The 10,983-nt window shown below is 44.8% G+C and overlaps 1 non-coding gene across 1 annotated transcript; it reads right to left on the reverse strand.

The window, feature by feature from the left end:
• Positions 1-10,351: 10,351 nt before the first annotated feature.
• TRNAS-AGA (transfer RNA serine (anticodon AGA)) lies at positions 10,352-10,433 on the reverse strand. Its single transcript has one exon. It is a non-coding gene; the product is annotated as a tRNA-Ser (tRNA).
• Positions 10,434-10,983: the final 550 nt, after the last annotated feature.

A 10,983-nucleotide genomic window follows, 5' to 3' on the forward strand; every position in this document is an offset into this window, starting at 1 on the left:
ATGTATTACATTAGCAATTGAATCAAATGCTGTGCTTGTGGCTAGAGTGTCTTTATCCAAGGTGCCTTGCCTGATCATCCACCCAAGTATTTTTCAACAGGGATTGGAACCCGGAACTGACAGTGACCTACACTCTACAGAGATTGATTGGGACCGTTAAGATATTCAATAGTGTGACCACACACAGGAGTGCAGTGCATAGGAAAATGCCAGGCTAAAGCTGTGTGGTCTAGCAGCTAGAGCACTGCACTGGGACTCCAGAGACCTGGGTTCTCTTCCTAACTTGGCTGCTGGGTGTCCTCGGGCCAATCACTTCCCCTCTCTGTGGCTCAGTTTTCCCATTTGTAAAGTGGAGATGATAGTGATCTCCTCTGTAATGGATCTACTGGTAAAAAGCACAATATCAGAGTGTGATGGTGATGGTGTTATTAATACTGTGATTGTAGTAATGTCTCAGACTATGAAGAGGTGTCTTGGCTGCATAAAGACTTATACATCCATGCTTCTAGTGTTGGACCTTTCCACAGCATTTGATTTAGTCAATAATGCCTGCATGCCTGTTGACCAGTCTCAAAGACATGGAGGGTAAGTAGATTGCAAAAATTCTTCTCAGGTGGCACCCAGAGAGTCAAGTTGGGCACCTACTCTCCCCTCCAAAGCACTCATCTGTGAAGGCCCACAGAGATCCATCTTCTCCCTCATAATGTCCAGTGTCTCTAAGGGTATGTCTACACTATGAAATTAGGTCGAATTTATAGAAGTCGTTTTTTTAGAAATCGTTTTTAAATAGTCGATTGTGTGTGTCCCCACACAAAATGCTCTAAGTCCATTAAGTGCATTAACTCGGCGGAGTGCTTCCACAGTACTGAGGCTAGCGTCGACTTCCGGAGTGTTGCACTGTGGGTAGCTATCCCACAGTTCCCGCAGTCTCCGCTGCCCATTGGAATTCTAGGTTGAGATCCCAATGCCTGATGGGGCAAAAAACATTGTTGCGGGTGGTTCTGGGTACATGTCACCAGGCCCTCCTTCCCTCCCTCCGTGAAAGCAACGGCAGACAATCGTTTTGCGCCTTTTTTCCTGAGTTATCTATGCAGACACCATACCACGGCAAGCATGGAGCCCGCTCAGATCACTTTGGCAATTAGGAGCACATTAAACACCACGCGCATTATCCAGCATTATATAGAACAATGGGTACACTCTTTGACGGTAAACCTTGCTGTTAACATTATATACACAGCACATGTGCTTTCGTTCCAAGGTCGCATTTTGCCTCCCCCGACCACGTGGCTAGCCCCTCACCCCTCCCCATGGCTAACAGCAGGGAAAATTTCTGTTCAGCCACAGGCAAACAGCCCAGCAGGAACGGGCACTTCTGAATGTCCCCTTAAGAAAAGCACCCTATTTCAACCAGGTGACCATGAATGATACCACTCTCCTGAGGATAACATAGAGAGATAAAGAACGGATGTTGTTTGAATGCCAAGAAACATACACTGCAATGCTTTGTTCTACAATGATTCCTGAGTACGTGCTACTGGCCTGGTGTGGTAAAGTGTCCTACCATGGTGGACGGAATAAGGCTGCCCTCCCCAGAAACCTTTTGCAAAGGCTTTGGGAGTACATCCAGGAGAGCCGCAAATGCCAGGGCAAATTAATCATTAAACATGCTTGCTTTTAAACCATGTATAGTATTTTAAAAGGTACACTCACCCCAGGTCCCTTCTCTGCCTGGCGGGTCCGGGAGGCAGCCTTGGGTGGGTTCGGGGGGGTACTGGTTCCAGGTCCAGGGTGAGAAACAGTTCCTGGCTGTCGGGAAAACCGGTTTTTCCGCTTGCTTGCTGTGAGCTATCTACAACTTCATCATCATCATCTTCCTCGTCCCCAAAACTTGCTTCTCTGTTGCCTCCATCTCCATTGAAGGAGTCAAACAACACGGTTGGGGTAGTGGTGGCTGAACCCCCTAAAATGGCATGAAGCTCATCATAGAAGCGGCATGTTTGGGGCTCTGACCCGGAGCGGCTGTTTGCCTCTCTGGTTTTCTGGTAGGCTTGCCTCAGCTCCTTAAGTTTCACGCGGCACTGCTTTGGGTCCCTGTTACGGCCTCTGTCCTTCATGCCCTGGGAGATTTTGACAAATGTTTTGGCATTTCGAAAACTGGAACGGAGTTCTTATAGCACGGATTCCTCTCTCCATACAGCGATCAGATCCCGTACCTCCCGTTCAGTCCATGCTGGAGCTCTTTTGCGATTCTGGGACTCCATCATGGTCACTTCTGCTGATGAGCTCTGCATGGTCACCTCTGCTGATGAGTTCTGGCCAGCGTGGCAAGCTGCAGGTGACCATGCAAACAGGAAATTGAAATTCAAAAGTTTGCGGGCCTTTTCCTGTCTACCTGGCCAGTGCATCTGAGTTGAGAGTACTTCCAGAGCGGTCACAATAGAGCACTCTGGGATAGCTCCCGGAGGCGAATACTGTCTAATTGCGTCCACAGTACCCCAAATTCGACCCGGCAAGGCCGATTTAAGCGCTAATCCCCTTGTCGGGGGTGGAGTAAGGAAATCGATTTTAAGAGTCCTTTAAGTCAAAAAAAAGGGCTTCATCGTGTGGACAGGTGCAGGGTTAAATTGATTTAATGCTGCTAAATTCGACCTCAACTCCTAGTGTAGACCAGGGCTCAGAAGCAACAAGGAGAGACTGTCAAACAGCTTGAAATGCCAGTAATATGCAGATGACATACACAGCTTTACATACCCTGCTTCCCATCAGACAGAAACAGAACTTGCTGTAGTTATCCAAAGGCTTGTGTAAGATCAGCAGCTGGATGAACAGCAGTTGACTAAAGCCGAATACTGATGTATGAGTGATGTAGAGCCGAGTGTCATCTGTGTACTGCCGGAACACATTTTCCTCCGCTCATTTCATATCGATGCTGAACAGGCTGTTTAAAATAATTACATGCACGTGGAATTTTTATAAGATTTTTTCAGTTTTAAAAAATATGTAGCTTGACTGTGAACCAATCACTGTGGGTATGTGATGCTCAATAGTTGACCAATGTTACTTTGTTGTGATTGGTCACATAAGTCACATGTTGTTGTTGTTTCTGTTTTCAGTCTGGATAAGAATAATTTGCAGGGTGACCATCAATCCGTCTGTCTATTTGTCCCAATGTGAGTGAATGTAAAATTTGACTTTCATAGATACTTGTATATGTTAGTTTGAAATTTGCGTTGCACAAACATTCATGAAAGAAGAATTTGATCCCTCAAATGTTTGTGGAAAGTGAACTAAAATGGAGAGTTGTAGACAGCAGAAGAGGATTCATCGTAAAAGTCAACCAGATATAGAAAAGTGTTTGCTGTATTTGTGCAGTTCTATATGGCAGTGTGTAAAGTTGTGAGAAATGAAAGGTGGGAAGGGTTGATGGAGAAGATCAGATTAAAGAAGAGATGACTGAACGAATATAATACAGTAAAAGAAAGGGAGGTGAAAGCATGGGATTCAGAGAAAGGAAGATAGATGGAAAAATGACTCATTATAGAAATATATTTTTCTATCTAATCTAATCAATTCTAGGTATTTCTAAGGTTCCTATTTGTAATATTTTTTTCCTGGTCCTTAGATGTCAAAATATTCAAAAGGAGTGTTATTTCTCTGTTCTTCTGTGAGTTTGAGTGTTTTAGTTTTTGTGTACTAAGTGTATGTTCCAGGGAGAAGGCTTAGATTTATCTCTTCTGGCAAGGAGTTCCATACCTAGGGGAATAGTTTGAAGGGGAAATGAAAACAGGGAGGAAAAGATATGCAGTCAGTGGAAGGAAACAAGGAGTGAAGGAAGGGAAACGAGAAAGAAGAGAGAACAAAGCAGATGTACATTTAAGCTACACTACCTAATGGGTAGTGTAATGCCAAAATGTTAAATGCAATAAACTAATAACAATAGTAAAACATGAGCTGGGCTGTAATAGATGGACAGAGGAGGGGGGAGAGCATATACTGAACTTTGCCTAGGGCAACAAAATGCCTATGGCCAGCCTTGAATGTGACAACGTGAGGAGGAGGAAGGCTTCTGAAATAAAATTCCCTGCAGGCTCTAGAATGCACTTGCTGTTGAAGTCTGCGGAATGTACTTCAAAAACCATTAGAAACAGTGAGAAAGGTATTTGGCTGACATTGATTCAACATTCTGACATAACACACTCACTCACATAACCCACATGGTATTTGACACATTTTTGAGGATTAATGAGTATAATTGAGTTGCTTTTGTTTGTTAGTATGAATAAAGAAAGAATTGTCTTTCAGTACAGAAAATGCCCAGAAACCACGTCATGGATGATGAAGTTGTCCTTGCTATTACCATGCCAAACAGAATAACCTGATGGCTACATTGTTATACACCATTTCTCAAAATAATGTGTTCCGTTTGGTAGTGTTAATGTTATATCTGTGGTAGATGTTAGGTCATGCTTTGTAAAATTACTCACACTTCCTAAAGCAACAGCTGTTAAAAATAGTGGGAAATACTTGAAAAAGGAAAAATAAAAAGTATATCGTTTCCCCCTGCTTGTTCACATATTGATCATCATCAAGGCAGACCCTCAAAGGATGTAGCCTCGTTGCAGATTGGGCATCACCCAGATCAATCTATAGCTAGCTCCATAAGGCTGTCTGGCTGGATGTTCAGTCTGTGTTCATCATTGGTGAGCTTATTGCACCACTGAGGCTTTTGGCAACCATGTGGTAACTGACTGTAACAGTATTCCTTGGTAAATGTGCTTCGGATTCTGTTGGTCTTCCATCCTAATAATATGCCCACACTGAGAAAGCCATTGTAACTGAACCAGTGCTATTGGTCAGTATCTTCATCTTGTGAGGGTATTTCTACCGAAGCCAGCCACCTGCAGCGATCTGGCCAGTTGTCCTTGAAGCTGAAGCGGATGAAAGTTTGTCTCTGCTACTGAAGCAAATATGACCAGTGAAACCTTGCCATCCCCATACCCTGTGCGTTGGCAACAAATGTAGAACCAGTGCTTGGAAAGTCACATATTGAGGCCCATTATTAAATGAGATGATTGTGAAAATGTGGTGAGGAGGGGGATACAGTAACTTGCAAAGGATTTGAAGATAGGTCTGGTATCACCAACCTGGCATATTCAGCCAGTCAAATCATAGTTTTGAATAATTAGGGCCAAATATTCAGAGATCCCTGCTTGCATATAGTGCAACCTGTAGCCACACGCTGACTCATCCGTGTGTATTTTCCCAGACCTAGATGCACACAGGCTGGCTGAAAATTATGCTAGAAAAGAGAACATACAGCTCTTTGTGGATGTGTAGACAGTTTTTGTGTCTGTTGATATCGCCGGAGTTTTGAAAAGAGATTTGTGTGCCATTCAGTTGCACCGCCCACTCTTGCCTTCCTTCCTTCCCCCATAGCAGTCATGGTACATGAGTCTCAGAGAGTCACCTCTTTTGCAAGATACGTGCAAGGAACATTGAAATGGGGACGCAATATAAATCTCATCATTGGGCCACAGATGGAAGAAATCTGGGAATATTAAAGACAGTTTAGTCGTGTGTGTGTGTGGGGGGAGGTTTGGGGGGCGGGGGAGGATGAAGGACAGGGAAAGAAGAAATTTGCCATTGTGCCCGCAGTGTATCTTTTTCATCAGCCTTCTTTTGGTTTCCTATGAAAAAGACATTCCTTCCTGGTTTCACACTGGCCATCTCTGGACACAGTAAACGTATTAACTATAGTGTTCTCCAGGGGTGAAAGTAAGACAGTATGGGCCGGTACAGCATATCGGTAAAAAGTGGCCACCGGCACTGACCCGTACAGCTGACTTTAAAGCACTGCCAAGGCAGCGTTTTAATGTTGCTGCCCCTTTTGGTTCCCCCACCATCGGTAGCCCTGGTGTTCTCCCACCTTTTAGTGGGATTTTTGGAGTTTGGGGAAGGTGGGAGAGAATGGGGATTAGGGCAAGGCAAGGCCTTACGCAGCTTCTCTTTCCAGTCAGATAGTGGGAGCCATACACTGAATGGAAACATACAGACAAAAAACCCTGATTTGAATCCTGAGCCATGCTCATGCTGTTGACTCTTGGACTATATGCTCTGTACATGTCCAGAGAAGATCACTCTGGAACTTTTGAAAGAGATGCTGCCTGCTGATGTCATGACCAAGACAGAAAAGTAAATTGGCGAGTATTTTGCCATCTTGATTACATAAGCTTAGTGTAAGATACGATCAATGATAATCACTTGCAGAAACTAGATGTTCTGCCCTGCCCCTATTTCCATGACAACCTCCCGTCACTGAGGTGAAATTCCCATCTCATCCATCCCCTGCTCTGACATTTTTTCCAAACAACTATAGAATTGCTCACAATTTTTGGAATGTCAATGTTCTGAATTTGGAAAAAATGGGGGTGGGGTAGGGGGGAATGTCACAGACTTCTGTGAGAGTGACATCATCGACTCCTAGGAGTAGTGATGCCTCACTGATCTACATACCGGTGTCCCATTAGCCTGGTGGAGGCCCCTGATCTGTGTCTCAAGGATGTCAAAGGCTCTCCTGCTGATAGAGCCGGTGATTCTTTAGGCCCTGTTGCAGTTCTCTGCAGGGATCTGGGAATGGACTGGAAGAGTCCAGGGGGCAGGAGAAGCCTCTGTGTCCTGTAAATGAGAGGATTTACTCTGGCAAGATGCTGAGGGACTGTACAAATGCATATGTGTTTAGGTGCAAATGGTGCTTTGGCATCATTCACCCAGCAGCAGGCTGGCCTGGATTTTGCTCTCATCTCAGTCTTGGGAGTTGTGAGTGCTCTCGGATGAAGGAGTTGCACCAGGCCCCTGGTACCAGGCCATCACAGCAGCGAAATCCTCTTGGTACTCCAGACAGCCAGCATGTCCAGGAACAAACAGGTTTTCTGATGGTTTGCAGGCCACCTTATGCAGTGCAGGTACCCTCTGGGAGATGTGGGTTGTGCTGACAGATGGGAACTCTGCCACAGCACAGAACTTCTACATGGTCTGATGGCACATACTCAGTCTTAATGCTTGTTCATTGTCCTCCTGTGCTCTCACCAGCTGCTTCTACTTCTTTTGATGTGTAATAGATGTCCAAATGGAGACAATCTCCTCCTGTGCCTCCTGGCAAACGCCACCCTGTATGACAACTACCTAAATTAGCCTGTGTGGCCGTCCTACGGTTTTGAAAATAGGATGAAGGTGCCTGTGCCAATGGCTGTGTTATTTGCCTATATCCATTCTGCATCCTGAGTCTGGCCAGGCCCAGCCCTCTCTTTGAAAATCCCTTTCCCCCTGAGTAGGTGCCTGCATAGGGTTTGTGCAGATTTTTATCTTGGGGGCAGTGATGGTTTGGGGGACCCCTCTATGTACAGCTTATGAATTCTTTTTGATGTTATGAACTCTCAGTATGCTTATGCCTTACAGTTGTCTTTACTGTATTTTTGCATCATACTACTTGTGGCAAGGCAAGGGGGACTGGCGCCTGGGGGTCTCTCTCTGAATGGGATGGTTGTCAACGACAATCAACAGCTGAATAAGCCTTGTCCTATCAGAACAATGCCGTTCTTGCAACTTAGGTAAAACCAGCTCTCTCCAGCTTGTCTGCAGAGGAGAGGAGAATGGAAAAAACAAACAAAACACCAGGAGAAGGTACAAAGAACCACAGTGTTAGTGCTGGCTTTTAAAAATACAGAGATGGAAGGGGCAGAGGAAAGAGGGGGCATGCTTTCTGAACAAGAGGAAACAAAAAGGGAGCTTGGGGCAGGAGTGAGAGGAGACTCCAAGGTGGAGGAGTTAGGTCCAAGAGAGGGGACCGTAGAATCGGGACTCCGAAAGAACTCTAACCAAATCCCAAAGAACACTTGAGTGGTGAGGAAACTGAGGTAAGGAATTGCATATAGGGTTTCTTATTTTACATGGATTTGTGTATCCATTATACTGTGTAAAAGTGAAGAGTGTTCGGTTTAGAAATCTGTCTGCAAGGTCTTGCTTCAACTATCAACTGTCCCTGAAGGGTTAAAGTAGAAAGCAGAGTACCCATGAGAGTGGAGCTCTGGAAAGGGTGAGCTTAAGTGCCTGGGCTGTCTTGTGGAGTTCAACCCTGGTCTTGAGGCTAGGATAGCTGGAATGTGATTGCCCACTTCAGAGAAGGAGTACCAGAAACTCTGTTCCCAGGGAGTGAGCCTAGAGGCCAAAGAAAGAGACAGTGACTGGAGCCTACCCAGAACCAGGGGAGCTTAAAATCACACAGCTCCATCATGTGGGGACAAACACAGCAGCCTGGTAAGCTTGTCCAGGGCTGTGACTGGGACTTATATTTGAGAGCAGTCTTAAGTTTTCTGTGGAAAGAGAAATGATAACCTTATGTAAGCTAACAAATGATGGATGATGGCAGAGTGACAGTGTTTAATCTCAGAGCCAGTGGAAATAATTTGGCATAATGTGACGTAAATTTGGCAGAATTTATTCTCAAGAGAGTGAATGCTGAAGCAGCAAGAGCACTGTCTGTGGTCAGGATGGAGGGAGTCAGACTCTCTCTCTATTTGATGGGGTGACTCAGGCCCCAAAGGGATTCATGTGGGCCTGAGAGGTCAATTAATATGTCTGGCAGCACTTGTGAGAGAGAGCGAGAGCAAGCCAGGCATAATTGATAATGAAGGCCAGCTGGGGTGGGGCTGCGTGGTGATTATAAAGCCAGGGAGCTTGCAGTAGAAAAGGGCTGCAGAGAGAGAGTCTGCAGTCACTGCTGGGGGACTAGGAGATATAGGAAATGGTCTAGGGAGGCAGCAAGGAGTCTGAGGGAGTAGCCCTTTGCTGCCACCTACCCGGTCCCTGGACTGGAGCCCAGAGTACAGGATGGGCCTGGGTTTCCCTACCAGTTACTGAGGAAAGTGGGGTGTAAGGAGCCCAGACAGGGAGCCTAAAGACAGATGGAAGACGTGCTGTAAGGTCACTGGACTATGGCCGGGTTGGACTCTCTCTTACCCCAGAAGTGGTGGATTAAATTGTAATCTGGCTGGATGGCCAAGTTGCAGGAAGAGAGACCACCACAGTGATGGAGCAACTGACGGAAAGGGGTGCCAGCTGAGGCAAATGCTAATTCCCAGACTTGACTATGAGCAGGTGCTCCTGTGGTGAGTGAACTTCTTTACACTCTGCCATTCCCAGCATATCTGTTGTTAGGACCAATGAAACATTATCCTGAGAAGCACAAGCCTTCTCGCCAGTTTACACCAAGCCCACAGGAAAGAAATAGAGCCTTAAAAAATATGTCACTGCTGAAACCCTAAATTAGGTTTGAGATATTGGTGGGATTTTTCAAAAGGACTTAAGTGACTTAACAAGCACAGCTCACATTGACTTTCAATCAGACTTGTGCTCCTAAGTCACGTAAGGGCTTTTCAAAATCCCACCAATTTCCTTCAACAAATAAACAACGACAATGAAAGTTGCCTCCTCCTTTAGTTCTGAAAAAGCCCGTATTTTCAGTATGATCACGAATACTGTAGTCAAGATTTCAGTAGCTTGAGATGCCACCTGTAGCCTACAAAAGTCACAGGGTCCGGTGAAATAACTTGTACTTACATTTGGGAAGATTTGATTTTTATCGTTAAACGTCAATAAATGCTGATCTCACTGTACACGCACAAACGGACAAAAAAAATATTCCGATGGATGATAAAAATGTACAGATCTGCAAAATAAGAAAAATGCTGTTGGGAACTTCTAAGAGTGTGATTTAAGGATATTTACTTTGTGTTTTGACATGTGATGTTCACAATTTATGTTTATAGTGGCTATAAAGCTTTAACTGTTTGAATCTGTGTCTACTGTCAGTAAATACTTGTGGTCTGACTCCCCATTGTCTGATGATCCCCCTCCCCCCCCACCCCCCGTGTTTTCTGCAACTAGGAAAATTTAAATAGAAAAAAAAACACGCTTAAAAATAAGCATCAATATTATCATAGAATATCAGGGTTGGAAGGGACATCAGGTCATCTAGTCCAACCCTCTGCTCAAAGCAGGCCCAATCCCCAATTTTTGCCCCAGACCCCTAAGTGGCCCCCTCAAGGATTGAACTCACAACCCTGGGTTTAGCAGGTCAATGCTCAAACCACTGAGCTATCCCTCCCCCAAAGGGATAGACTTTTATGATTTTGGGGAATAGTTCAACACCTGACCAGGGACCTGAACCCTGGACGCTCAGATTAAAAGTCTGATTGATGCTTTATCAATTGAGCTAGCCAGGCTCACCAACCATGAGACCAGATCTGGCCCAGGCACCAAGACAGCAGCAAGGGCAACATGTCAGTGCTTCCGTAGTTGGCAGGATTCGAACCTGCGCGGGGAGACCCCAATGGATTTCTAGTCCATCGCCTTAACCACTCGGCCACAACTACTTATTAGTAGTGATAGTGATCTAAAACATTAGTCATCAAAAAATAAAAATTGAATTCCTACTTATATTCTGCATAAACTATTAAAAGACAGACCAATCGGAAATGTTCAAGAAATGGATAGATTAAACTTAGAAGAAATATTATCACTGAATTGGCTGCTTTTCATTTGGTATGAGCTGAAATGAAAGGAATTCTAAAGAGTCCATATACATCACAAATCTCAGGGGAAAAAAACAACCCACAACACATTTTCCTTGTATTGTTACTGTCCTAGGAGAACTGCACTTGAGTGACTAAGTTAAAATAACACAAGCAAAAGATGATGATTCATGCTGCTTTTCTTAATGGTTTCTGATGTACGGAAGCCAGTATCCCAGCGGCAGCTTTGAATAAACGAATGGGGAGGGGGAATAAAAGTATAGCAGGTATGTTAGGCATAATGTTCCCAGTTTGCAGCCTGTGTATGTGATTACCTAATATTACTTACCAGCTGTTTCCTGACATTAGTCATAGTTAGCGTGACCAGATGTCCCAATTTTATAGGGACAGT

Source organism: Natator depressus, chromosome 2 (assembly GCF_965152275.1).
Source record: "Natator depressus isolate rNatDep1 chromosome 2, rNatDep2.hap1, whole genome shotgun sequence".
Taxonomy (NCBI): Eukaryota; Metazoa; Chordata; order Testudines; family Cheloniidae; genus Natator; species Natator depressus.